At 44.9% G+C, this 21,922-nt stretch overlaps 2 long non-coding RNA genes across 2 annotated transcripts; one reads left to right on the forward strand and one right to left on the reverse strand.

The window, feature by feature from the left end:
• Window positions 1–3: 3 nt before the first annotated feature.
• On the forward strand, window positions 4–12,649 carry LOC121671246. Its single transcript, XR_006018448.1, has 2 exons — window positions 4–7,595; window positions 11,013–12,649. It is a non-coding gene; the product is annotated as an uncharacterized LOC121671246 (long non-coding RNA).
• On the reverse strand, window positions 11,015–18,396 carry LOC121671247. The gene is made up of 4 exons (XR_006018449.1): window positions 17,358–18,396; window positions 14,301–14,452; window positions 13,336–13,570; window positions 11,015–11,099 (listed from the first exon to the last, which is right to left on the reverse strand). It is a non-coding gene; the product is annotated as an uncharacterized LOC121671247 (long non-coding RNA).
• Window positions 18,397–21,922: the final 3,526 nt, after the last annotated feature.

Consider the following 21,922-nt stretch of genomic DNA (forward strand, 5'->3'; position numbering starts at 1 on the left):
AGCGGGAGGAGGCCCCGCCCCGAGGAATCCCCGCGGCGCCGCGGGCGGGGCCGCCGCCATGGCCTCCTGTGGCGGCGGCACGTCACCCCCTTTCCTCCTTCCGGGGCCGGCACCGCGCCCTCGCCGGGAGGCCTCAAACCCCCCGCCTATCCACCCCTGTGCCTCTCGGGTATAGCGGAACTTGAAAATACTTCAAAATATTCCACTGCGCGAATAGAGGGTAGGACCGTGTCAGGGTGCTGTGGCTCAGGCTGGGAGCGGGGGTGGTACAGGAGGAGCGTTGCTCCTGTGGCCGCTAAGCCCTGCGGGAAGGACTAAAACCACTCGGAAGAGCCTGGCTCCGTCCTCTTGGCACTCTCCCTGCAGGTGTTTGTACGGGTGGATGAGATGCCCGAACGGTCCCAGCTCTCTCAGCCTTTCCTCGGAGGACAGATGCTTTCTTGTCCGTCATCCCTGTGGCCCTTTGTTGCCCTCTCTCCAGCATGTTCACGTCTTCCATACTGGGGAGCCCAGAACTCAGCACAGCCCTGCAGGTGTGACCTCAGCAGTGCTGATCGGAGGGCGGGGATCCCCTCCCTCGACCTGCCTCGTGCATCCCAGGATACCATTTACCTTTTCAGCAAGGGCACATTGTTGGCTCGTGTTCAATTTCGTGTCCCCCAGGATGCCCAGATCCTTCTCTGCAATCTGTTACCTTCCTCAAGACAATGAAATATAACTGCTTTTTGACCACAATAAACTGAGGGAAGTCTGTTAGGAAGGGGATTTCTTTCTGACTTGAAATGGCAAATGCGCCATGAAAGGATTTAAAAAATAAACGAACTCTCAAATGCAAACTGATGAACATTCCAACTCCTAATTTCCCCAGTATGGGAAATCACATTTGAGCTGAGACAATTTTTGTAGACCTGTTTTGAAATCAAATTACTTACTTCTAAAAGTACCAAAATCAAGGAAGTGTTCCTTGACCAGCCACAAAATAACAACCCCAAAACAAAATATGCTTTTAGAGCATACCATTAATTTGTAATTCGTGCATCATATGCATAAAAGTGTGTGAATCAGAATTGTAGGCATGTTGATAATGTTGTACGTGTATAGGGATTACTAATTTTTTGGGTATGCAACCTTTTTCAGGTATCCGCAGCTTTGACAAACTTTCTCTGTGATGGTATTAGGCATGGCTCGTGTCTGTCTCAGATGAAAGTTTTGAGAAATTTTTAGCCAGCACATTTCAGCTGTGTCTAGCTTGTTGCTTTGCCAAGTTTTTGAGCGAAAACAATAGAATAGCCGCTGTTGGTGACTGCCCTCCCCCTCTCCCTTGGTTCCTTTGTGTTATGTTAGAGTAGAGCAAAAGAGCATAATTCCTTCTGGTTTCCACGTTAAACAATCAGAAAAAACCCCTAGGACTGCCAGTATTTAGCTTGAAAGTGTGACAGAGAAGTGACATGTCCACCCCTATGCAAACAGTTGTTTGCACATGCATGGTTGAGAGTTTTCTAATGTTCGTGGTTGAACAGGCTGTAAATTCTGTGGTTTCCTTGCATGACTCGATTTCATGTACACCTGTGCCTTTGTGCTGTTTACACTTCTTTCTTCGTAACCCGAAGGGAAAAGTCACAGGAAGAACCTGAGAGAGCAACAGGTATCCCATTGGCTTCCAGTACAAATGGAAGAAATGATCGTGTGATATGAGGATAGAAGGAAAAAAGCCTCCAGGAAAGAGAAGAATGTGCAGGATGGGCTCTTGTGAGATAAGGGCTAGGATAGGAAAGCTTCTAAGCCTAGGATAAAACCAGCTAGGCCTCAGGTTTTTTAGAAGGGAATAAATTTAAGACTAGGTAAAAGATAAGTAAGATACAAGGATGGGAGATAACCAGGGAAACTGTTGCTTGTCAGCACACAATACGACTTGATAAAAACCTAGTCAGGAGGGAGAAGGAATAGATTTTGCTAGATAAAGAGACAACATTCAGAAAGAATGGACAAAGTGCTGCATAGCAGCTCATTAGGTAAATAAATTTTGCAAATGTGCACAGTGGGTCCAACTGTTAAGTTAATAAAACATTGTAGAGAAGGTTTCAGAATTAAACATTATTTCTGCCTCTGCAAAATCTGGGAGGAAAAGATTTTAAAAAGCAACCCAGAAGAGTTGATTCCACGTGTCGAGTCCAAGTTTAAAGTACTGGAATTCAGTTTTTACAGCATCGAAATGGTAATCTGTCTGTTTAGGAAAGAGGCCTCAATGGTGTGAAGTGCATAGCTAGATACATGAAAAGAATGTAGCCCAATTCAAGACCGTACTGAGAGATTCACTTTCGTTTTTGTCCATCTCTGTCTTGCCCTGAAGTTGTCACAAACTTCGCTGATGACAAAAGCTGTTCTGGGCTATCCCATCCTCTTGTTGAAGCCCTTCTCACCTTGACCTTTACTGTGAAGCTAGACTGAACAGTTACCGAGTACTTAGAGTAGTCTGCATAGAATTTTAAAATTTGGCACAAATTCTGCCCATTGCTAGGATTTCAATGTAATGTAACTTACTCCAATAGGACTGAAAAGGCTTTCATGTTTGTTTGAATAATCAAAATATTATGTTGTCACTCCAACTTATTTCAGCTTTTCACATTCTCCTTTCCTAATGGATATTCTCTTTGCCCACGCCAGAGCCAGTTACAGTTCTGCCCTTGTTTTTTTAAAACATAAATCCACCTGCTACATAAATGTGATAGTCTTCTAAAAAGCTAGGCTCTAGAATTTGCTTGGTTGATGTTACTTAATGCATTGCAGTGAGCAAATGTTTAGTGGATTGAGGAATTCTTACAATTTCTTCTAGCTAGCACATTAAAATAAACAGTCCTATAAGCAGGGAGGTGGGTAGGTCTTAGTTTCTTTTGTATTGTCTTTTGGGTTGATTCTCAGTGATCTGCAATGCAAGCAATACACAATAGAAGCTGTTCTCCTGGTTGCATTATTAACTTGGCATCTATTAAGAAGAAAATTTATGGTGAACCTTTATTTGTCATTGAAGAAATAGTTACCTCTCTCACCAGTCTTTACAAGACTGTTAAAAAGTTGTAATGCTTTTGCAATGCTGCTTTCTTACAGTTAATGAAAAGGTTTAAATATCACTGAAGAACACAGAACCACGTACAACTGATTTACAAGCCTCCTTTCCTCTGGCAAATAGGCTAAACAAGGCAGATGTATGTGTGTTTGTCTCCTAACTTGCCCTCTGCTTCATCTTTGCCTGGTCCCCTTTTCTCCCATCCCCTTTGGGATGGGAGGCCACAAGACCTACCAATCAGGAGATGTGCCTGGGAGCAGAAACCAGGGGTTTGTCGCCAGTTCCAATCGTCATTTGCCATGGCGATAAGTGCCGGCAGGACAGCTATGTACTTTTCTTTTTTTCCTCTCTTTACCACTTAACTGAAAACAGTAAAACATTCTCTTGCTCTATATTTGTACAGGGGAGTCGCAATCATGTATCCAAATTCTAACTGTATTCTACTTCAGTGGGTAACAGTAAATCTTGTAATTTCTTACCTCCACAGACCAGAGTTTTAAACTCTCTCAAAATAGAAAAATTCCAGTATCTCATCTGAACATGCATGTTCTTCCTTCCTACAGGAAGTGCTAAAACTCTTAATGCTTAAAAAACTAGCAGATTATAAAATTCTTGGAGACGCACAGTTCTCGAGAAATTTTAGCAGGGATTTGAGAAGAAGCAATGGCAATACTTCCACCAAGTTACTTAGACTTACGGCAATGCTCCTGTTCCACGCTAGATTTTTGTTGAATTTCAAGCTAGTACTTCCTCCAGGCTAGGCCAAGTAATTAACTTTAGTCAAATGCAAAAATAAATTTAAAAGAAAATCAGGGTGATATACTGGGAATGGCATTTGTGATTAAGTGAATACAGTTACTCCCTTTTGAAAAACCTTAGTATCACCAAGTTGAGATGCTTTAACCTCTTCCGTAGCTAAAGAAGTAGAATAGCATCAGGAATAGAATAGAATAGAATAGAATAGAATAGAATAGAATAGTTCATTTGGAAAGGATCAACAATGATCATCTAGTTCAACTGTCTGACCACTTCAGGGCTGAAACACTATTAAAGCATATTATTAAGGGCACAATCCAAATGCCTCTAAACACTGACATACCTGAGGCATCAACCATCTTTTAGGAAGATTTAATTTAATTTAATAATGTCTAGTCTGAATCTCCCTTGGAACAGCTTTGAGCCATTCCCAGGCATTCTGTCCCTGGATCCCAGGGAGAAGAGCCCAGCACCTTCCCCTCCACACCCCCTCCTCAGGGACCTGCAGGGAGCAATGAGATTGGCCCTCAGCCTCCTTCTCTTTGAACTAGACAAAGCCAGAGTCTTTGTGTAGGACTAGACTATTACTATAGAGATGATGCACTAACAATAACGCTCATCAATTATAGTCGTCAAAAATCTATATAAGCATTAATTTCCCATCTCTGAGCATTTAACCATTACCACATTCATTTTTACTGAAGTGATTATAGGGCTCATTTAGATTAAATGGGAAGATACTTTGCAGTTTCTGCTAGCATAAAGCAGCAGCAATATTGCTTGGTAGGTCATTTTAATTGACCTCAAAGAAATTGTTTCAGCATGACTCCATAAGTTTGGGCAACACTGGTCTTTCCTACACTATTTCCTCAGGACTCCACAGAACATCAGCAATACAGATCTATGGTGTAACAAGTTCCACACCTGACACCACAGCTGACTGATGTGAACCTACAGGTACACATTCCTGGGTTGTTGACCCAAGTATGCCAGTGTGCTCAAGGGCTAATTAGTAAGGTCTTCTTTAAGTGGAGTTTTATCTTAGGATGTGCAAGTTTGCATTAGAAAAAGGCCATTAGACTAGGATATAAGATGATGATCAGAAGTCCTTGTTGTGGAAACCACCAAAGCACAAAATCGTCTGTAGGCATGAAACCCCATCTCTCTGCTAAATCTGGTGTCAAAAGTGTTGAAGGACAGAGGTCTTGTCACAGTACTAAAAAATACTTAGGCTGGGCATAAAAAAATGTATCTGGTGAACTGTTAAAGGAGTGCTGAATCGGTCTTACGAGTGCCTCAATCACACCGATTGTGTGCTGTAGTGCTGTAAATTCCATTTAAGAAATAAAGAATTGTTTTTCTGTCGAAAGTCTGGAGAAAACAACTTCTTGCTCTGTCAAGTTTACAGCATTGACGTGGCTGTGCTGGGTACGTTTGCTGTCTCAGGTGTATCATTCCAAGAAAATGTCCATATGTTAAAAGGTTAGTCCTTAATTTTACACTCTCTCATAGTTACAGTAGCTGTCAAATATAGCTGCCTTGCAGTATATGCTGTATGAAGTGGGTTTCTTAAAATATTTTGGAACTATGTTAGGAAGCTGGACAAAAGTAGTTTGACAATGCCTTCTCTTATTAATTGGTCCAGGTGCATCAGGTGTGGCTCAATGATGATTTTTCAGCTGCATAGTTCATACAGACCATAGCATTATTTATCCTGTGCAAACACTGAAACAACACTCATGCTTTTCTCACTGTACGGTCTGGTTATTTTTTCATTGTCTTTTATCAGGATTTTCATCAATGTTTCCCCACAGCTTCCAGATTGTTCACACTGCAGATGCAGCAGTTCTGTTCACTGGGCTGGGCAACAGCAATCACGTTACCCATGCCCTGCATTCTTTACATTAGTTGCTCATAGGAAGATAAATTTAATAGCTAGTACTAATTGGGGATGGAAGGACACTTGGTTGGTTGTTTTAAAATCTGTGACTGTCACAGCAAGAAGGCCTAAGCTCCGTTTGCTTTTTTCTGATACTTTTGCTAGTGACTGTTTATATTTTGATGCAGCCCATTGCCTACAAAGATCAGTTTGTTATAGCAGTTTACCCTGATAGAGCTCTCGTGAATGACACTTAAGATATGAAGCAGGTGTATTTGAGTGCATTTTGAACCTTAGAGTTTTTCAGTACTATTTTTGTGGCTGAATTTCAATTTTCCATGATTATTTAAATTATTTAGAAGCCCTGCAATGCTTCTGACTGTAACATCTTAGGTATGGAGTGAACTTCACTGGCTAACACTTCATAAGCACTAAATTGAGGCTACAGAGCTTTCTCATTGTGTGTTCCCCAGTATCTTCTGGAGAAGCCCTGCCTAAAGTGAAATTTTTAGTGTTTCAGGAAAAGTTTAAGGCATATTTTTTTGTTATTTAAGGGATCCTTTATATTCTTCTAATAACCATTATCAAGGGATGTTCTGAATATTTTAGATCCCATAGGTTTGACTGCTACGAAGTTTCTGGATTTTATTATTCTCTATTATAAAAGGAATAAAAATTTTGTAGGTAGAAATTCCCAGCCAGTATTTTTCATTTAAATGTATATCTTAGCTTTTTTAAAAAAGCTATAGTACAGAATTATTTGTGGCATGATTCTTGCTTTAAAAAAAAAAAAAAAAAAGACTACAAACATCCCACTTTGTACGTAAGTTGAAAATTGTTTTATTTAAAGGTGTAATGGGTATAATGGTCCAGCTGCGAGACTGTTGCATTTAGCTTGTAGTTATTAAGGACTTAACATCGATAAGGTTATGTTCAAGAAACCCATTTGGATAAAGCACAGAATGATTTACATCAATATATGCTGAGGAAATGTGTTTCATTGAGAAAAAGGTACAGCAAAGAGTGAACCTCTCTTTCTGTAGGCAGTGACAATCATGAATAGCATGGTAGAAAATGTTTTGGTTCATTATCTTCTTCATCCCTGGCACATTTAATGTCTATAGCTTCATTTAAATTAATGTGTTTCTTCTTTCTAGCATCTTAGGTATATGCAGAGCCACTGGTAGTCTTCAAATATTATATGGAAACCTGTAATGACACCCTTTTGCGATTACTTGTATTAGAGATGACAGAGTTTTGTTCTGAAGTAATAGAAATGAAGGAAAGAGCATTGCATTTTCCTAATAATTATTATTTATATATTTTTTTTCGTTGTTTTGTATTGCTTCTTAACTGCACTTGGAGAGTTAAGACAGATCAAAGCTATGCATTGGTCCAGATGCGAAGTGCAAGAAGAGCAAAAGAGCAAGAAATGAGGCAGCAGCAGGAATAGCAATTTGGGACACCTGTGATAGGTGAAAGGATTGGGAGATGTCAGATAATCAGTAAGAGTGCTCTTATGCACTGCAGAGTCATGCTGGAGAATGCGGCCATTAAACTATTAAGATGATAAACAGAGATGGACAGGACCATAAGCTATATATTGCAGTAGGGTTCTTTCAATTTTTAATCTAGCTTTTTATGAGCTGCTTGTATTGAACAACTTTGATATGGAAATCTGTATGATTCTCGTTTTGTAGCTGCTCATCACATCCTTCAAAGACCTGCGTCCAAGTGTATCTTCACAGCTGATCACGGCTGATACAAAGAGAGTTTTAGTGCCCGTTGCAGCATACGGGGGAGTGAGCTGTGGAATTCCCCTTACTTCAATGTGATGTCTGACACTGAAACGTGACCGTGGACAATACAGCGGGACATAAGAAACAGAAATCATAGGTAGAGGTCTTTACTAGATCAGCTGATATAGTAGAAGAAAGTAGACAAGCATTTGAACATGAGACATTCTTTAGTCTCAAATAAAACCATGGACTCAGTAGTAGCCTTACTAGTTTTATGGCATATCACAATAAACCTCCTCCTTAACATCTCTGTTAATGAGGCAAACTACCTGTTTCTCTTCCCTAATGCTGTCTCCAGTGTCATCCTCTGACCAACTTCTCTTTTACTTCAGAGCTGTCAGCTATCTTTTCTTTCAGAGATGATCTAGCTGATAACATACCTAGCTAAACTCCAAGCAATTGCCTCCTAGTCGTATATAGCTTGGCTAATTTTATTTAGGTCTGCCACATAATTTTTGAACCTGACGAAGACCTCTGAATGTTTTAAAAAGCTTGTATTTTCTTTTTTTTTTTCTGATTTTTTTTCTTTTTTCTTTTTTCTTTTTTTTTTTTTTTTTTGCAACTACTGGTTTGATGCAGCATAATACCTCTTGCCCCAGCCCTGGAAGTGTTCAAGGCCAGGTCGGACGGGGCCCTAAGCAACCTGTTCTAGTGGTTGACATCCCTGCCCATGGTGGAAGTGAGGCAGGAGTTGGAACCAGATGATCTTTCAGATCCCTTCTACCCAAGCCATTCTATGATTATCTGCAAATCTAATGATTAATTTTTGAGGGATGAGGACATGAATGAAGAAAAACTTGAATGCATACTGGATCTACCACACTGAAAAGAGCAATGACATGAGTTTTACTGATTTAAGAACTATTACATTTTACATTTGTCTTCAAAGCCTTACAATTCCTTACCATATAAGGAAGCAGGCCAGAAATGCTGACCTTCATAACCCCTGATATAGGAAACTCTTACTCTGCACATTGTGAAGGAAACAACATTTCCAGGGCCATGTAACTTTTGTGACAGATCTTGGTATCATTTTGTGTGTAAGTGCATTTCTCACCCTTTTCTTGTCTCCTTGTGTATATTCATTGACTTAGACCTTTGGCTGTGTGCCAGTGAGCTTAGTGGGATGGAAACTTGTATAATTTTTGCCTTCTGTCATGCAGTCTTTCTGTTCTGGGATTTAAGAGGAGTAATTAGTGCAATTTCTACAGCTTTGTTTCTCTCCTTTGCAGCAATTGACCATCCCAGGTTCTCTAAAGCTAAGTACTGTTTATTCAGTCACACTATTTATAGGAGCAAACCTCCTGTAAAACAACAAACCTTTATCCCATTTGACCAGGCAGGCTCTCAGTATTTGTATAGATCATTTGTTACCGACTCCTGGCAGCAACTAGGTGACCCTAGTTCAGTTCTCAAGTACATTATGAATAAACTTGGACAAGTAAACACGCATGCTCATGTGAGGGCCCCCACTGACATCGTTCCCAGCTCTTCTTTGTCACCAGACCTTTCATATCAGATCAAACCAGTAAAAAGGGCATAAGGCATAAGTCACGTAGATTTCCAATGTTGTTGTTCTTCTATCTGCTTTTCTCAACTTTCTGTTGGGACTCCACTGCAGGACTTGTAGTTCTTTGAAAATGCATTTCACTCAACTGAGTCTGCTGAGAATACATTCAGTGACAAACACTTAATGGTAAATGTGTCCTTTATATTATCAAACCAGAAGTGTTTCATTATTTTGAGCCCTCTCAGCATCTGTTATATTGCTGTGTTGCAGTCTTTGAATGACTCAGGATGTTAGGACATTGCAACAGGAAAATTTTTATTATTGGTTTAAAGGTGGCCCCAGTTTTAATTACAGAGAGACATAAATCTCGCTCTACCTTACAGTTCCAGCTGAAACTGTCTATTTAGATTTTTGAGTGTTCCTTTTCAGAAAAGACAGAGAACAAACACAGCAGATAATAGTTGCTGTAGGCCGTCACCTAGCCCCCTCACTTCTTTTATTATGGAATGGAAGAGAGTAGCCAGACCAAATAATGATGGAGCTCAGCTGAACTGAATGGGCTGAGACAGCTGCTGGGCTTGCAGTGGGGTAAAAACCATTCTCTCTGCCTCTATATAGTGAGGGAGAACGCAGGAAAAGCCTGCATAAAGGAAAGGGAAAGGAAAAGGGAAAGGGAAAGGGAAAGGGAAAGGGAAAGGGAAAGGGAAAGGGAAAGGGAAAGGAAAGGAAAGGAAAAGTTGAAAGAAAAAAGGGAGAGGACGTAGCATAAATGAGAATAAGTGAAATTGAAAGTCACAAAAGGCTGAAAAGAATTTCAGCTTTGAGGAGTTTTTAGAATTAGAAGTGAAAGAAACCTGTAAAAATAAAAATAATGTTTCTTCTGAGTTCTTGGCAAGGAGATGACAATGATGTAGTGAAGTGGGGAGAGAAAATCAGGGACTTTGGCTGGGACACAAAGTGAGATGAATTTTTAAAAGGCTTCAGTGCTGAGACTAAGAGAATAAGAAAGCTAAAGAATTATTTGGGAGAGAAGTCTGAAGACATGTATGGGTATTTGGCAGTATTTCTTGAAACCATTGCCCTGAAAGACTTGTGAAAAATAAGAAGGGCATTAGCCAAGCCTCTTTATAGCAAGACCTTGCTAGGAACACATTGGATTGCGATATGTAAGAGCGAGTTACAGTCAGCAGTTTCACTTGGAGTGGCATACAGCTACTAATGCTGCACGATACTTTACATCCCACTTTGCTTCAATTAGATTTTTCTGCTCCATCTTTCCTTTAGCAGAGCTACTCCTCTGTTCACTTTCCAATAAAGGAATGGAATTAGTTGAAATAATTCTTGGTGGGTCTATATGCAGCACACATCTTACATTGCACTTGCATCATTTAGGATGATGCTAAAAGCCCTCAGTACTTAGACAACATTACCCTTCTTATGCTAATGGCTGAAATAACAAGAAACAAGTATGCCTCTTATCTGTCTCTAAATAAATTTTTAAACATCTGAACATTCTTAGATTTTCCTAAGCGTTCATTTGCTCAGCCAAGCTATGGGTTGGAAAACTGACATGCACAGACATAGTCACTTTTAAAATTGTACTTTTACTGAGGACTGAATCTTTCCTTTTCTGTTTTGGTGAAGAGGCTGTATCAGTATCATCCTGTATCAGTAACAGTGCTGCCTGCAGAATTATAAGAATTCAGGAAAAAAGTGCTTTCAAGCCACCCTATAGCTACACACACGGTATAAAATGTATGCCATACAGAGGGGTAGCTTCTGTCCATCAGTGTGGAGGCGAAGGAGGCAATCCAAATCTGGACAGCATGTTTGACCGCTTCAGAACTTCCCCAGCCCTTGCTCCTTGTACTAATTGAAACGTGTGCTTTGAGAAATTTAGAATTTGACTCTTTAAAGGTTTGGGTGGGTGCTACAGTCTGCTATTTAATATTATAAGGTCACCTTTATGTCCTCTACTCACCCTAAAGTGCTTTAATTTCACAGATCTTTGTCAAGGCTTCCGATTACACTGTGTTGTTCCAACAGCTTCTGAAAATGATTCTGAAGACTGATGCTGGTAGAACTTTCATACTGCAAGAAACAAACGGAATCGCTGCAGAAGTGCTGAACTGGCAAGAACAACATCAGCATCCATTTGTTTTATTCCTCTCCTTAGTAAAAAGCACATTGAATATTACTGTAGTTTTTGAAGTATTGTTGAATTCAAAATCAATTGCTGCACAGAGGAACTTAGTGGACTTGAGAACTACTTGGCACGTGTGAGGATTAGATACGTAGAAAGCAACTTCCCTTTTTAAATTATGAGGATGTTGTGCTTTGTTTTGGAAGGCATCAGATTCCAAATATTCGAGGAAGCTCTGTCTCCCTTTGTGTTTCCTTACTGTAGTCAGACTTCTGGTTTTGCCTTACTGAGCTTTGCTCCTGTACTGGCATTAAGTGGTTATAGTGGGTTTCAGGGGGAGGGTTGGGGTGTCCATGTACTTACATAGGTTTTGTCTGGGTGTTCTTAAATGCCCTCTCTTGCTGCATCACATAAGTGATTGCTTCCATTGTGAGTTATTGTTAACTCCATTGAGTTATTCCATTGTGCTTATCCTTGAACACAAGGATAAGCAAGATACTGAAGAGATTATTTGGGTTTTGTCTTATTTGAAGATTATTATTTAACTCAAAAAGCAGTAAGAGCTTGCAGTGATCTTTTAATACTTGATGATGGCCTTTTTATGTACCAGTCTGGAAATCTGAGGTTATATTTGATACCATGTGACTGTTCCATTATGGAATACTGCAGGTGTAAACTCTTGCATTTCAGCATTCCTAGCAGATACGCAACTTGATAAAGACCTAAGGCTGTTTAGTTTAATCGGACTATTTTTAGATCCCACCCTCACTGTTCAAAGCACTGGTTATCCATGTGTTTTCTAGTGTTGTCACTTATTTATAAATAAAGGTGAAAGAGGTAATGCACCTCTACTGGTATTGTCCATTTTATTTAAACATGGATATCTACCAGAACTTGAAAACATAGAAAGCTGTGGTCTGCGGTATATCCTTACTAACATTTATAAATACGTACGCAGCTATTTAAGATTGTTCTGACCATTTTGGATTGAAATGCTTTCTCTAAATGGTGGTACAGTAAGTTCTTATGTGTGTTTTGGAATCGTATTTGCTACAGATACATGTTAGTTTTGTGATTACCACCATAACAACGTATCTGCAAAGAGCACAGTATGTTCAAATGCCATGAGTTGTTTATTGTTACAGTATGTAAAACTAACTTGTGAAGAGGAAAGATGTGCCTTACCAGCTGAAATTAACTTGTGATTTTTAGACTTAGGTAGTGCTAACTTGGCTACCATAACATGAGTTGGCCTGTCATCTGTAAGACTTGAAAGAAAATGGAATGCTAAGGAAACGGCATATTTCTATGCCCATTCTGGTAATGTTAGGCATTAGGCATTCAGTGTCAACACTTACATGTATTATTCTAGTAATCAGCTGAAATACAGCTCTGGGACATTCATCTGAAAAGTGAAGGTCCAGGCATATGTGAAAATGTTTGTAACTCATTTCTGAAGAAAGTAAATTGAAGTTTACAATAAAAGTTAGATGTTCAATCCTGCCTGAGTTAGTTGGTATAACTTAATAAAATGCCATACCGTGAAGCAGTCAGTATTTCATATGCACTCAATACATTTAGGGTTACAGGCATGGGTTCTGATACCCTAATAGATCGATGACTTGAAGGATATTTTTTATTTTTTTTTTTTTTTGTTTTGGTAACAAACACCATTCCATAAAGGTGAGCAACGTTAGTAGCTCCACGTACAAAACCGGTTGAAGTGACACGTCCGTTTGTTGTCCTACAGCCTTGTTGAGGTTCAGTGCAAATGAAAGAGTGACATGGGGGAATACCACGGTGGAATTGGTGTAGAGTAGAGGGCCTGAATGCACCGGTTGGGAAGAATGCTGCCACCAGACCCAGCTGCCTCCTCAGAGGAGAGCTGCCTTGCAACCCTGATGTCCCACAGCTTTAGAAGGGTAGAGGCTGGGAGCAGCTAGATTAGTTGTTTTCTATGTAGCTCTGCTATGAGATCTCCATCCATGGGAGCACCTACCTGCGCAAGCTCTCATGGGTCCACGCAAATGGATTTTTGTTAGCACAATGCACGTGTGCGTCCACGCAGGCATCTCTGCAAACACGCATTTTGTCTTGTCTGCATGCGCCCTGTTTGCTCCCTGGGTTTCAAGACCTAAGGAATGACTGTGGCTTTCTGCTGGCTCTAGCAATTCACAGGCATACCTGATCCTTAATGGTGGGCCCAGATCTCACTAATGAGGCCAGTGATGACAGAACCAGGTGTGAATGGGAGCAAGCTGCAGAACTGAGTGCCTCATCCTGTCCTGGGGCCAGTTGAGAGCTGTGAGGTTAACAGAGCACAGAGGTGTTCAGTGCCATCGTGAGTCTTTAGGGCTGTGGCTCCTGCAGAGGTCCTTGGTGCTCTGATGGACGTGCTCCAAGCGTCCATCCTGGGCTCCTGTATCGGGGGCGAGAAGGAAAGCATGTTTTTCCATGTCACAATTCTGACTTCTGCTACTGTGCGCGTAGTAGCCTTTCGCTGTGCACTACCCTCACCTGCCAGGTCGTTTGCACCGCGCTGACCTGCGTTGTTTCAAACGTTCGTCTTGCGCATTGCTGCACTCCTCCCAAACCCAAGCACGGGCTGGGCTCTTCTCTTTCTCGCTAACACCGCAAGTAAGAACGCCGCACACGTGCAGTACAGAGGATCCCACCCGTGCACGTGAACTCAGCAGCGCCGTGCACGTGCAGTTAAAAAGCAGTAATAAAACTCCTCAAACATAAAAAAAAACCAGCAAAAATACCTGCACATAAGCGGCAGAACTCAAAAAAGCAAAGGAATGAGCAACGACTTGGAGAGCGGCACACGCGCAGCAAATTGAGAAGCCGTGCCCGTGCAGTAACGCGGAAAACCGCACCTGTGCAATGACAGAAAGCTACGTGTGCGCAGGGAAGCGGGAGAGCTGCGTGGTGCTGCTCGCTGCTTCCACCTGCTGGTGAACAGGAGGTACTACAGCCACCCCGGGGAACAGCTGCACGCGCGCATTGACCCAATGATGCTGGTTTAAGAAAGCTGCGCGTGTGCAGGGAGCGGACGCAGTTACCTACGCGCAGCGCCTCGGGAAGGCCGTGCGGGCGCAGCGGCTTTTTACGCTCAGTGCTGCCGCTCAGGGGGTAACATCCCGTACCGCAGGCCACGACGTCACGCCTTCCGTGGGTGCCACCGCCTCATGCTTGTCCCGGCCGTGTGGGGCTTCAGTGGCCAGAGCGCAAATCGCGGAGCGGTGGCGCTGCTGCCGCCAGGAATTCGCGATCCTGTTGCTCGGATGCTGGGCACGTTCTGTAGGGGATAAAACGAACGTTTTGGGGGTAAAATGTGAGTTAATTTGTATGGGAGAAAACGAACGTTTTGAGGTAAAATCGAGGCAATTAGTAGGTGACATTTTGGGATGAAAATTGAGGTTCTTATCGGTAGGGGACAGACAGAGACAATTTGAGGGAAAAGACCTGAACTAATCTGTGAGGGACAGAATGAACGTTTTGAAGGTACATACGAGGAAAACTACAGGGGACAGAGTGAAAATTTTGGCTTTAATATAAGAAGGGCAATCAGTACGGAACAGAAAAAACATTCAGAGGTAAAATAGAAGTATTAAGTAGAGACAGTTTGGGGGTAAAACTTAGTCTAGTCAGAGGATGTGTTGGGAGTGAAATCCGAGGTAATTTGTAGGGGACAAAATGAACATTTTTGGGGCTCAGCAGACAGCATTGGGCCGGAGATGTAAAAACCCTCACCTGGACTGCTGCACTTGGAGTGAGATCTGGCTACAAATGGAATTCTGGAAATAGCCTCCAAAATGTGCAATAATCATACATTTAAAATGGCTCCAAAGGGCAACAGCTCCAGTGCCAGCTCAGTACCTGCATGAGTCTTTGTCCCAGCCCTGGCTCACTGACACGCACAATAAGCCAATGGCCACAGAGGCCCTGCTTGCAGAATTCCTAACACAAACCCTTGGCTTTTCTGCCCAGAACCGAGGGAAATCTGACGGAATATTAATAAATAACCGTTGCTGAGAGCAGTCATCACCCCAGTCCTTCAAGCTTGGCAGGATTTTGTAGTGAATAGACTCAAATTCTTAATCTAAGTTTCTAACACATTTTGTTAGAAAGATACTGGACAGTAAATCATGTAACACAATGAAAAGACCACACAAGGAATAATGGAAGATTTTCCACGAACAACAGAAGTTCCTTTTTTTTTCCTCATCGGTCTGGGACTGTAGGACTGAATCCTTGCAACCGAGACACAATAGAGTTGTTATTAATGCTTAAACCTCTCAAGCATTGTTTTTTGAGTTACTCCCATGTGTCTAGAGTGCTTTGGGGAGAGGCAAGACAACATCTTCTGTTTGGAAAAGTTTCAAGATAATAAAAACTAATTTCCCTTCCCTCTCTCTGACCCATAACCAAAGCAGTCATGTATAACAATGTGGACTATTCAAACCCCAAACCAAATTTCAAGGTGAAAACACGCCGCTTCCATAATAGAAGCACACAAAACTAATTTAAGCCAGAGAGAAAATCAGAAAGAGAGCCAAAAGAAATGTTCTTCTTTGATAAACTCTCTGGTTGATAATTCCAAAGGAAATTCCCCACTGATCATAAGCAATTTCCAATACCTTTTTCTCTGGAATCATTACTGACTTGGCTTTCTGTGGAAGTGTTTGACACATCCCTTGAGGGGTCAGGGGCTTGGTTAAGTTGTTTATGGCTCATCCTGACAGGCCCAGGCCAAACCCAACTACCCTCATCACTGCTCTGGCCCCAGTTTCAGTGAAATATTGATACTGTTTATAAATACTCCCATTGCCTGCTACTCAGTCCTTCACTGTGCATCTAGGGAGTGGATTTACTCCATCCTTTGTTCCCAACAGCACCTCTGCAGTTCAGATCCCAGTTCTCACAGACACAAACTAAACAGACCTAAAGTGACCGGAATTCTGAGCTCCCTGTTCCCTCGATTGCTCATCCAAGCACTCACAGCAATCTCACCTCAGGCCAGAGACTCTTTGTCCTCAGAGGGAAACACGACCTGATGTGATGCAGCTCTGGCACCACATTTCCTCTTATTCCTGCTGTCCTGGAAACCCCACAGGTAAATTCAGCTCCTCAGACCTTGCATCCCTGAACACCAGGAGAACTGGAGTTTTACCCGGATCCCAGCGGCCTGCATGGCTGCGCTGACACAAGCACAGGCCGATCGCTCTGCCCAGCACCATCCCTCATTTTATTCCCATTGCTCCCAAACCTTGCCCACATCTGTGCCGGGGCCAGTGCCAGCGTTCGCCCGAGCCCAACCAGAGGCTGTCACCCAGCCCCGCACCGGCTGACATCCCTGACAGAGCTGGGAATCCACCGAGAGCTCTGCTCCCCGGGCTCCCATACCCCCAAACCAGTCCTTAGATGCACGAATAACACCCAACCTGCCCCTCTTGGCACAGCCAAACGCCACAACTCCATCACCCCCAAGGAACTCTGGCATTTGCCTCTTCGCCTCTGCCAGTTTGCAGCAGACATGCGGTAGGACCGGGCTGTCAGAAATGTCATTCCCTACGCACTTAATCCCAGCAGAGAGGAAAAGAGGAACCCTGCGTCCCTCTGACCCCACAGCGCAGGCAGGACCACGGGCCCTCCACCACAGGCCCCCAGCGCTGGTGCCCCTTGGCTTTGGCTGCTCAAACACCAAAGCTTTTGGCATCACTGGGCCCACCTAAATGGATTTTCCTTTCCTGAAAGAGAGGAGAATAAAAAAAAAACCCTAGGCCCACTGCAGAAGTCAAAGGATCACCAATTTCACACCTCTCTTTTAATTGCTCACTACAGAGGTTTTTTGCGTAGAAACCACTGAACTGGATTTCACTGAGCTGCACCACAAAGCTGTTAACAGCAGGCAAAGGCAAGAGGTACACAGCACCAAGATGCAGTCCCTGCGCTTTGGGGGAACGCAACCTTACCGAGTTCCGGAGCCAGGGGATGATATTTGGGAACAATCCTCGCTGCCCGGAGGCAGTTCAGACAAGTGAGCCTCAGGAGCTGTGGGACTTTTTGCTTTCCCTGCACTGTCATCGGTCCACACCATGAGACATTTCCTGGAACAGATCCTCCCTATAAACAGGAGCTACAGCAAAGCTCAGGCCCTCATTTAGAGACCCTTGGAAAAAGCAAAGGGGAGGTGGGATTACCTGGAGCCCCAGGGGATGGTGGTGAAGGTGATAAAGAAGCAGACAGCAAACAGCTTCCCCTGCTGCTCACTCCAGCAAGGGGAATTTCCCTGGAATTTCGTGTCCAGCATCTCCTCCAAGCCTCACAGGTGAACCAACAGGTACTCGAAGACCGATCTCCTCTGTACTTCTGGCAGCACAGACCCACCAGGAAGAACTGCAATCCAAGGACACAGGTCAGCAACGGTCTTCCCTCTTGCCCCTCTCCCCACATTTTCCCTTTCCAGCGGGATGGAGGTGCCACTCGCCAGAGGCAGGAAAACTGCCTTGCAATCCAGTACAAAACCTGCCTAGAAAGCCCAGGATGCCAGGAGCCAGCAGCCCATTTCTCCTGAATTTCCTGCTGACAGGCATTTAAAGCCTGCTTTACTTCACAGCTGCTTTTCTGCCAAGGGCATTCCCACCTTTTTTTTTTTTTTTTTAGCCCAAATAAAGGTTTGGAAAGCTGAGTTTCATGAGAACCGGCTCATGTTTTGATTATTCTTAACTCAGAGTTTCCTTTGGCATCAAAATCCAGGTGTGACCAGCGGCTTTCAGAGGGTTACCCGGGCACACCCGCACAGGGAGCTGCTAGTCCAGAGGGGCCAACGGGGGCATTCCTCCAGGAACGACGGTCGGAGCATTTGGCAGGGGCTAAGGAGCAGGGAAACCCCGTGCCTCCCCTCAGGGCCCCGCTCCCAGGGCTCCATGGCGGGGGGAGGAGATCCCAACAGGTAATGAATCCGAAATAAGCCATGTACTTTTAAAGACGATCTTTTGGATGTAGAGTTGTGCCTTTGGATCTCTGCTGAAGCACCCGGCCGTAACACCCTTTTTGCTGTTGTCTCCTAATTATCTCCTGCAAATACCTGATTTTTCACCCCAAAATCCCCTTTTTCCACCTCAGATTCCCGATTTTTCACCCCAAATTCCTGAACTTCACCCCAAATTCCCCCTTTTTAACTCCAAATTCCCGATTTTTCACCCCAAATGTGAAAAACAGAGGGATCCGCTGGAGGGACCTGCGGTAATGCGGCCCCACCGCGGAGTGATACGCCAGGAGGGACTATTTGTGAGGCGGTCCTGCCCGCGGAGGGATCACCAGTGATGCGTCCCCGCCCGCGCATGCGCAGAGATCAGCGCACCCGCAGCCATCTGCGCATGTGTGAGGATCCGCGCACGCGCAGCTGGGAAAACAAGCTTCACTGTAGAATTTGAAGGAAAGTTTAAGAAAAGGGACAGTTTAATAAAAGTTTAATAAAATCAGGAGACAACAGCAAAAAGGGCAGTACGGCCGGGTGCTTCGGCAGAGAGACAAAGGCGCACCTTTACATCCAAAAGAGCCTCTTTAACACCGAGCTCCCTCCGCCAGCTCACAATCCCACTCCGCGTTCCCGGGCAGGGTTTCTTTCGGACCAGGGCTGCATTTCCATCCCCCGCTCTGGGAGTCACCAGGTGCGTTAGGAGCGAGCCGATCCCGCTCCCTGAGACACAAGGGCTTGCTCGAGGAGACTGTTCCTGTTCCTCTGTTCCAGCCACTCTGCTCTCCCCAAAACACCATTTCCTCGGAGCTCCTCTGAAACTGCATTTCCATGGACCCAGGGCTCCAGAAGCTGCAGAGTCGTGCAATGGGGTTTCCTTGGGAAGGGACCTTAAGCTCTTGCAGTTCCACCTCTGTCATGAGAATTTCAGGGCTCTAAGACTCACAGAACGATTTGGGCTTGGAAGGACCTTAAAGCTCATCCAGTGCCAGCGCTGCCAGGGGCAGGGACACCTCCCACTATCCCGGGCTGCTCCCAGCCCCAATGTCCAGCCTGGCCTGGAACATTCCAGGGGATCCAGGAGCAAATCCCCCCTCTCTGGGCAGACAGAATGAGCTAAACCTGGCTATTCCTGAGGGAGGGATGGCAGCACAGCCGAGTCCTGCATCCCTGATTCCCACTGGGAATCTCCATGTCCTTCCTGCTGTGGGATCCAGGAGTTGCAGTAGGATTTTTGTGTTTTGTGCTGCATTCCCAGCACAGCAGAACCTGTCACCCTCGGAAACACGGCCAGCGTGACAAGTTTTTGCTCCCTTTCTGCTTTGTTTTTGCTGTGTTTTGTTTCTCTCGACAGCTGGCTTAGAACTTCTGTGTTGCTGTTTAGACGTCAAGCTTTGGGGCTGAGGTTTTTTTATTCCCAGGTGCTTGCTGGCAGTAAAAATACACTTCACATCTGCAGTGTGTGCACGTGGCTTGGGCTGTGGATTCACAATTCTGGGGCAAAAAGAAGTCCCTTCACACCTGTGCTGGTGGTGGTGTCCCCTGTGAGAAGTTTGGTGGCTCATTTGTGGCTCTCTCACTTGTTCCCTTTCACAGAGCCCGGCATTTCTCCCCTTTTCAGTTTCATCCTGCAGAGCTTCGTTCCTGCTGCCGCAGCGTGTTCTGAACCCTCCGCTCGCAGCCTGGGGGTGCCTTTTGTGCTGCTCCTCCATGGGGCTGACTTGAGAGCGGAATCAAGGTTGGAAAAGACCTCGGAGATCACTGAGTGCAACCAGCACCACCACGGCCACCGCTGACCACGTCCGCCCATGCCACAGCCACAGGTGTTGGAGCACTCCCAGGGGTGGGCACTCCAAACCTCCCTGGGCAGCTGTGCCAAGGCCTGAGCACCCTTTCCATGAAGGAATTTCCCCAATATCCACCCTGGGCCTCCCCTGGCCCAGCCTGAGGCCGTTCCCTCTCCTCCTGTCCCTGTTACCTGGGAGCAGAGCCTGACCCCCCCGGCTGCCCCCTCCTGTCAGGGACTTGTGCAGAGCCACAAGGTCCCCCCTGAGCCTCCTTTGCTCCAGCCTGAGCCCCTTTCCCAGCTCCCTCAGGAACTCTCCAGCCCCTTCCCAGCTCTGTTCCCTTCCCTGGACTCGCTCCAGCCCCTCCGTGTCCCTCTTGTCCCAGAGCTGCCTCCAGCACTGGAGGTGCCCCAGCAGTGCCAGCACAGGGACGGGCACTGCCCTGGCCCTGCTGTCACCCCAAGGTGGCACAGCCCAGGTGCCCTTGGCTTTGCCCACCTGGGCACACCCAGCTCGTGTCCAGCTGCTGTCCCCAGCACCCCCAGGGCCTTTCCCAGTTTTCCAGCCCCTCTTCCCCCAGCCTGGAGTGTTCCACGGTGGCCCAGGTGCAGGAGGCGGCACCATCTCACTCCATGGTGGGATTTTTACATTCTTTTCATTTTGCCACTCTGAACGCTTATGCAGCTGCATCTGGGCTGGAAAAGTCACTTTTTTACTGGTATAGCTACTCAGGAGATCTCTGATAACTCTGTTACCCAAGAACAGGGAAGGATGTGTGATGTCCAAGCCCCTGTGCCAGCAAATCCCAGTTTTTGTGGTGTTTGTTCTCCCCCAGCACAGATTTGTCCAAAACAGCTTTCCTGGGGCACTTTGCTTCCCTTGGAGCTCTGTGCCAGCACGGGAGGCTGAAGTCCTCTGAAGCAAACGGTGCAGGGCTGACCTCAGGAACACTCCCTCGTGAAAAAACCTGGGAAATGGGTTTATACTTGAGAGTTTTGCTGACTTTAATATCACTGAGCTGCACAGTTCTGCTGAAAGTGGGATCAGTGCCAGCAAAAGGAGCCTTTGGACAGCTGGGAATTGGGCTGAGATTCCCACAAAAGCACTGAGGTCACCCCCATGAAATTGTGTGGGCTGCTCCTGATAGCTGTTAATATGGAGATATTCCATTGTCATTAATTATGACTTCTGCTGATAATCATAATTAAAATATACATGAATGTGATAAGACCGGCATCAATCCTTTCCAAAGGCTTTCTCTGTTACAGGCCAGAGTGTACCTAGAGAGGACAAATCTCCTTTTTCAGAGTATTTTTGGGACAAGATGCGGCGCTGAGGAATCCCACCCGAACGTGTCGGGATGCAGATCCAGCGCTTTGCAGGGAAAGCTCCAGCAAACAAAAGTTAATGGTTCAGAAAAAATCCCTGTCAAAATGCTACTTCTCAGGAGGCTGCTGTACCAACCTTCTGGTTTCAGGTTTATGAGGAGCTAAGGAGTGGTTTGAGATTTATTGGGAGCTAAGGAAGGCTCCATCCTGGCAGAGCAGCTGGGATTGCACGTGCAGAGGTCATGGCCAGCATCTGCTGAGCACCCCAAATAAATCAGCTCCAAATTCACCTCTGCACCCTAAAGCAGCCCAGCTGAGCAGCTCAGGTGCTCCCTGTATTTCCCAGTGCAGGAGGAACAGGCCTTGGAGCAGTTTAAAGTCCCGCTTCCTCCTCTCCCCCCTCCAAATTAACTGCCCTGACACTAATTGGTATCTCCTCAGTGCCTGTGGCTGCTTCCAAGGAGCTCCAAACAAATGAACTCTTAAACAAGGTAGGGAGCAGCTCAGGGAGAGCCGGTGCCTGGGAACAGAGGAGCAAAGCACAGAGCGGGAAAAAACTGAAGTGCAAACAGCTCCTAGTACCTCTGAAAGGAGAGAATTGAACTGTGGAGAGAATTAAAGTGCGGAGAGAGCAGCCCTGCCAATATTCTGATTATTTAGAGAGAGGGAGG

This window comes from Corvus kubaryi, unplaced genomic scaffold (genome assembly GCF_017639235.1).
Source record: "Corvus kubaryi isolate FWS band 111438036 unplaced genomic scaffold, C.kubaryi_AGA036_p1.0 37397, whole genome shotgun sequence".
In the NCBI taxonomy this organism is placed as follows: Eukaryota; Metazoa; Chordata; class Aves; order Passeriformes; family Corvidae; genus Corvus; species Corvus kubaryi.